The sequence below is a fragment of the Ursus arctos genome, unplaced genomic scaffold (assembly GCF_023065955.2).
Source record: "Ursus arctos isolate Adak ecotype North America unplaced genomic scaffold, UrsArc2.0 scaffold_21, whole genome shotgun sequence".
NCBI classification, from domain to species: Eukaryota; Metazoa; Chordata; class Mammalia; order Carnivora; family Ursidae; genus Ursus; species Ursus arctos.
This window is the reverse complement of record NW_026622886.1, coordinates 24,104,141-24,111,746: the sequence shown is the minus strand read 5'-3', so window position 1 is coordinate 24,111,746 and position 7,606 is coordinate 24,104,141.

Genomic DNA, 7,606 nt, shown 5'->3' with positions numbered 1-7,606 from the left:
TCTGTTTGCCCCCCTTCATTCTTCCCTGTCTTCTCCTACCGATCTTCCTATTTCTTATTTTCCATAAATAAGTGAAACCATATGGTAATTGTCTTTCTCTGCTTGACTTATTTCACTTAGCATAGTCTCCTCCAGTCCCATCCATGCTGCTCCAAATGTTGTGTAATCATTCTTTCTGATGGCTGAGTAATATTCCATTGTATATATGGACCACATCTTCTTAATCCAGTCATTTGTTGAAGGGCATCTTGGCTCCTTCCACAATTTAGCTATTGTGGACAATGCTGCTATAAACATTGGGGTGCATATGGCCCTTCTCTTCACTACGTCTGTATCTTTGGGGTAAATACCCAGTAGTGCAATGTCTGGATCATAGGGTAGCTCAATTTTTAACTTTTTAAGGGACCTCCACACTGTTTTCCAGAGTGGCTATACCAACTTGCATTCCCACCAACAGTGTAAGAGGGATCCCCTTTCTCCACATCCTCTCCAACATTTGTTGTTTCCTGCCTTGTCAAGTTTTGCCATTCTAACTGGCGTAAGGTGGTATCTCAGTGTGGTTTTGATTTGAATTTCCCAGATGGCTAATGATTTTGAACATTTTTTCATCTGTCTGTTAGCCATTTGTATGTCTTCATTGGAAAAGTGTCTGTTCATATCTTCTGCCCATTTTTTGATTTGATTATTTGTTTCATGTGTATTGAGTTTGAGAAGTTCTTTGTAGATCTTGGATACTAGTCTTTTATCTGTAGTGTCATTTGCAAATATCTTCTCCCATTCCGTGGGCTGCTTCTTAGTTTTTTTGACTGTTTCCTTGGCTGTGCAGAAGCTTTTTATCCTTGACTAATTTTTTGTAGATATAATTGATTTTACTACTTTTGTGTTTTAACCTCTATTACTGGCTTTATAAGTGATTCATCCAGTACCTTTACTGTATATGTTTGCTTTTACCTATGAAATTTTTTCCTTTCATAATTTTCTTCTAGTTATGACCTTTTCTTCTCACTTAAAGAATTCTCTTTAACATTTCTTGTAAGGCTGGTTTAGTAGTGATAAATTCCTTTAACTTTTGTGTGTTTGGGAAACTATCTCTTCTTCTATTCTGAATGATAACAGAGTATTCTTGTTACAAGTTTTTCTTTTCAGCATTTTGAATATATTATGACACTTTCTTCTGGCCCATAAAGTTTCTGCTAAAAAAAAAACAGCTGATTACCTTAATAAGGTTTTCCTTGTATGTAACTATTTTCTCTGGTGCTTTTGAAATTCTCTCTTTATTGGGGCACCTAGGTGGCTCAGTTGATTGGGTATCGGACTCTCAATTTCAGCTCAGGTCATGATCTTGGGGTTGTGGGATTGAGCCCTGTGTCAGGCTCCATGCTCAGTGCAGAGTCTGCTTGTCCCTTTCCCTCTTATCCTCCCCCAGCTCTCTCTAAAATAAATAAATAAAATCTTTAAGTTCTCCCTCTTTATTATTACTCTTTGCCATTTTAATTATGTGCTTTGGTGTGGACCTCCTTGGGTTCACCTTGTTAGGGGCTCTCTGTGCTTGCTGGTCCTGGATGTCTGTTTCTTTCCCCAGATTTGGGATGTTTTCAGCTATTATTCTTAATGTAAGTTTTCTGCCTTCTCCTCTCTCTCTTCTCTTTATGAGATTGCTATAATGTAGATGTTATCACACTTGAGGATGCCAGAGTTTCCTTAACCTACTTTCATTTTTTATTATTTTTTTTTCTTTTTGCTGTTCAGCTTGGTTGCGTTCCATTATCCCGTTGTCCGGATCACTAATTTGTTCTTCTGCTTTCTCTAATCTGCTGTTGATTCCCTCTGGTGTATTTTTTGTTTCAGTTATTGAATTCTTCAGCTCTGACTGGCTCTTTTTTAGTATTTTCTCTTCATTGAAGTTCTCAATGAGTTCATCCACTCTTCAGTGAGTATCTTTATGACCATTGTTTTGAATTCTTTATCCAGCATACTGTTTATTTCATTTACCTATAATTTTTATTTTGTTCGTTTGGGACATATTCTTCTGTCTCCTCATTTTTTCTGTTTCTATGCATTAGGTAGGTCAGTTATGTCTCCTGGTCTTGAAAGTAGTGGCCTTATGTAGAAGAGGTCCTGTGATGCCCTGTAGCACAATGCCTTCTGGTCATGGAACCAGGCACTCCAAGGGTTTCCCCTTTGTGGGCTGCATGCACCCTCCTGTTGTGGCTGAGCTGTGGTTGCCTTCACCCAGTTAGCTGTAATGACCTCCTTTGCTTGCTGTGGGCACACTGGGCAGGGTTTCTCCCCACATTATTGAGAGGCCTGTCTGTGGCCCACTTGGGCTCACCATTGGTGGGTGGGGCAGGTGCTCACCCTAGTTCTCTGCAATTAGCCTGTCACAGCAGCAGGTGCAACCAAGGCAAGGCTCATTCCCTGCTAGGACAACAAGAGGACCAGCTGCAGGAACTACAGGTGCACTGATGTGTGGGATTATCTTCCGGCACCTTCCCCAGGGCATGAGTCACTCTGGTGTGGTGCCAGTCATGGCTGAGGCTGCCTGCCAGGTGCAGTGGGTCAGGAGCTGCTTTGGAGGGATGCCTACTGAGGCGGCCAGCTGGATGCAGTGGATTCATAGGGGAATACTGGGGCAGGTCATGCGGTTCTAACAGGATAGATGGAGGGTATTAGCACGGGTTCCAGAAAGTGTCTGGCTATCTAGGTTGGGGGATGGGAAAACAAAGGGCATCCACCAGCACCTTTGTTCCTGGAGAAATCTGCAGATCCTTGCCCTTCCAGCACATGTTCTAAGATTATTCAGTGAATCTCCTTCACATATACCCCAGGTGCTTTTCAGACTGCTGCTTCTGAACTGTGTGTCTTGGGCCAAGTTGTTTAGTATGCTGACTTTTTAAGGGCAGCAACTCAGTTTTCTACCACCATTTCACTCTCAGCAGTTAAACCTGCTGGTTTTTAAAGCTGCTGGTGTTAAGCCCCGCTGATTTTTAAAGTTCTCAGAATTAAGTACCACTGTTTTTCAAAACTAGATGTTATGGGAACATTCCCAGTGCGGGTCCCCAGTGCCAGGGAGGGGTGCTCAGTGTGGGGTCTGATCCTCCTGTTTTTCCATACTTGTGATGTCCTTCTTGTTTGTGGTTCGTCCTGCCAGGCATTTGTTTCCCAGCTATGTCTCTGTCCCTCCTACCCTTTTTGATGTGGCTTCCGCTCTGCGATTAGCTGAGAAAAGTCTGTTCTGCCATTCTTCAGGTGGTTTTCAGAATTAGTTGCATGGATGTAGCCGTAATGTACGTGTGTCCTTGGGACAAGGTGAACTCAGGATTCTCCTACTCCACCATCTTAAAATTCCTAGGTCTTTAATAAATAAAGATTACAGAATCTTTATGTCCATTAATATATTTGAATTAGAAGTTTACAATTTCTCAGTTGTTTTTATGAGCTATTCCAAAACATCTTTCCAGATTGTAGTTAAATGATATGTCTGATTTTTATCTTTTTCTTCTAATGTGTTTTGATTTTTTGTTTTCAGACTTTTAAAAGTATATGTTAGATGCCCTTAAAAGTCAGAAATCCTTATGATGGCATTATGTTCCAATAGCCTTATGCTGGAGAGACCCTCTTGTCACACAAAACCTCTTTAGAACATTTTAAAGTATGTTTAAAGAAATGCTTGAAGCTGTTCTGTGAAAGATACTATTAGGAGAATGAAAATATAAGCCACAAACTGTAGCAAATACGTGTAGAACACATACCTGACATAGCATTTGCATCTGAAATGTACAACAACCTTTTAACATCCAATAGGAAGGAAACAACCCAATTTAAAAATGGACAAAAGATCTGAAAAGACGCCTCACCAAAGAAGATAAACAGATGGCAATGAGCTTGTGAAAAGATGCTCGCCATCATTTGTCATTAAGGAACTACAAATTTAAACAATAACGATACACTATTACCCATCTATTAGAATGGCTAAAATCCAACAAACTGACAATAAAAGTTGCTGGCGAGGAAGTGGAGCAGCAGGACTTCTCATTCATGCTGCTGGGAATACAAAGTGGTACAGCCACCTTAGAAGACAGTTCTGTGTTTTTTACAAACCTAAACATAGTTTTACCTTATAGTCCAGCAATAATGCTCCTAGGCATTTACCCAACTGATTTGAAAACGTGTGTCTCCCAAAAAATGAATGTTTATAGAAGCTTAATTCATAATCACCAAAAAACTGGAAACAACTAAAGATGCCCTTAATAGGTAAATGGATAACCAAACTGTGACACATCCAGACAATGGAATATTATTTTGTGATATAAAGATATGAGCTATCAAGCCATGAAAGACATAGATGAACATTAAATGCATATTGCTAATTGAAAGAAGCTAGTCTGAAAAGACTACGTATTGTTGAATTTCAATCATATGACACTCTGGAAAAAGTAAAAACTGTAAAGAAAATTAAAAAATCAGTGGTTTCTAAAGGTACGGAGGAGGGAAGGAAAGTTGAATACATAAAGCACAAAGGATTTTTTTAGGGCAATTAAACAATTCTGTATGTTCTGTGATGGTGGGGATACAACACTACACATTTGTCAAGACCAGTAAATTGAGAAGCCTAAAACATGTGTCCTCATATATAGACTTTCCAGTTCTAGAAACATAGCAATTTTATTAAATTCTATTGTGTTTCCTCACAATTAAGAGGAAAAAAATGTATGCTTTGTTTATAATTGTATACTCTGTATTACTGAGCATTTTCTGGTTGGGGAAAGCTACCAAGGACTTGACCAGGCATTAATGAAACCTGCTTCCACTTACAATTTTACGTATCAGATGACTGTGATGATTGTGAGAATTTTGCACAAACTGGCTTCTGCCTCCATTCTTTTTAAACCTTGTTTTTCATCCATCACCCACATACTTCTGGTACAGGTCCATAAGACACATTCACTAGGGCGTTCTGATACAGCCTCTGGTCTCACACATTTGGGTCATGATGTCCTAGTGAATTGGCACAGTGGTCAGTGGGAGTGTTTCTAGAAGTCATTCCCATACCAGAACCTTAACCATACCTTAACCATACCTTAAAGATAAATGGAAGTGGCTGCAAATTTTATAATATATTACTACATGAATACATTGCTAGCTCCTTCCTAGCTAGCATAAAAGATGTACAATGTGTGAGGACCAGAAATTTAAGTTTCGTTAGCTTCACAGAAAATCACCCTCCAGGTGTTAGGAGTCTTTGGAAGTTCTTTTTTATTTATTTAATTTTTTTTTCAATTTTCAAGGTAAAACAGCCATCAAGATTATGAGCTAAGAATGAGAATGAGGAATGCAGTGGGGGGTTTGGGAGAGAAAATAATGTATAAAATTGTCAGCTATGAGAATGGAAAAAAGACTAGGGAAGAGCAATAGACTAGAAATATAATTGTTGGAGCAGAATTAAGACCCACTTGACAGGAAGGAATCTATAGAGAAACTAGTAGGCATGATGGTCTATTGTATACCAGTCATGTTTAGCCACACAAGCGCAGATAGTGGATAGAGAACTGGATTTGAAGAGGGGTGTCATTTACCAGGCAAATATTAGGAACTGAGAGGAATCAAGAAGAAAGCATATGCAAGAGAGTGATCTTAATGCTGAACTGTGTATTTTAACCTGTTTAAGGAGAGGAGAGAGGACATCAAAGGTTGACAGTTAGTGGAAAATGGTAGAATCATAGATTGACAGGCCCAGTGGATCAAAGGGAGTAAATTAGGAAGATACAGAGTGTGGGCAGAGATGGAATATATGGAATTGAGATATGAATGGGTTACAGTTAATGGCAATGATAAAGTCTATAGGAAGAGGAACAGACAAGTGGCTAGGGTGGTGTTGAGAACTGGTTCATTAGGAGAGAAGTTCAAGGACCTGAAAAAGACAGGATGTTGAAAGGATCACTTATGTGCATATAAAATCCCAAGAATTAAGACCAGAATACAGATGAATTGAGTGACAGTGAACCAGGTGCTACACCATCAAGAAATGATGGGGAGGAACCTGCGGGTTATACATGGAAGCAACAGTGAGTGGCAGTGGATATATAGTCCAATAATATGAGATTCAAATCTGGGAGGGCTTAGGCAGGAGAAAAAACAGAAGCAGCAATGAAGAGCAGAGAACCCACTCTGGACCCAGTGACAGTTATGGAGGAAACACAGCCACTAACTCAGAGGGATGAAGAGGTAGATACATCTTCAGAAGACAGCCTCATTTTAATTTTGAGTAAGGTGATGAAGGAAAAGTTCTGAAAGTACATTGGATTTTGCTAAGTATGGGCTGGAATTCCAAGGGGCACATATTTTATTACAATCTCAATGTCCATCTATAATTTCCTGGCCATTATGGCACAGTGGATAAAGGTTTGTCTGGGCTGATCCAGAGTGTTACATCTTCTTCTAATAAATGGAAAAGGTCAGGTTAGAGAATATTATTATACATATATACATATACACATATACATGCATAGACATATATACATATATGGTTTGCTCATGCCAAAAAGTTCTGGAAGCTAACACAAAGTAGTTAGTGGTGTTGATCTCTGGGGGAACCTAAATTCAATGTTAAAGGGAGACTTTTGCCTTTATTTTATAGTGCGCTATTGAAATGTACAGTGATGTGCGACAACTGAAATGTGAACGCTTACTCTTTAATATTAAGGAATTGTTCATTTTTCTTAGGTGTGACAAGTATACTGTAGTTATGTTTTAAAAAGTTAAAATTTAGAAATACACACATAAATATTTACAGATCAAATATTTTTAGGTATTAGCCTACAAATAATATGAAAGGGGGAGTGGAAAAGGGGTATAGACAGGAGACTTAGATAAAACAAGATCATTCAGTAGTTGAGTCAAGTTGAAGCTAAGTCATGCTTACACGGGGTTTCATTGTACTACTCTGCCTATTGTTGCATATATTTCAAATTTTTCATAATAAAACATAGAAATAATTTATCAGACATTAGGTAATATCTGTTCAGTTCAAATTTTATTTCAATTACACACCTTATTATTTGTATTAAATTTGGGGAACACAGTGGTATAAATATTCATGGTCCTACCCCTCACATTGTTCATGGCTTAAAGAAGAAAGAAATTAATTACCAATCCCCCCCCCCAAAAAAAAATTATGAGATGGACCAAGGAGGGCCTTATAAGTCATGTTAAGGCATTTGGGTTTTCTTCTGAAAAGAATGAGGAACCATGTAAGTGTTTTAACCGGAGAAAAATAACATCAGATGTCTCCATATTATTCGCTCTAACTTGAGGAACTGATTGAAAAGGGGCTAGTGACGTGTGATCAGTTAGAAGGCTGTTATAGTTGTCTAGGCTTATACTGGTGAAAGTCTGCAATATGAACATTGAGCGGAGGAGGCAGAATCAGCAAAGTTGAAAAGAAATGGGTGAATAAGTATTGTGTCATAGAGCTAGGGGATGTGGTCTCGAGTCAAAAACCAACCAGAGGTTAAACAAGATAACGATTTATTGCGTAAATCACAGGAGCCACAATGGTGTTTGATCTTGCCATTCCTCCTCTCAGAAACACAATGGGAAGTTTCCC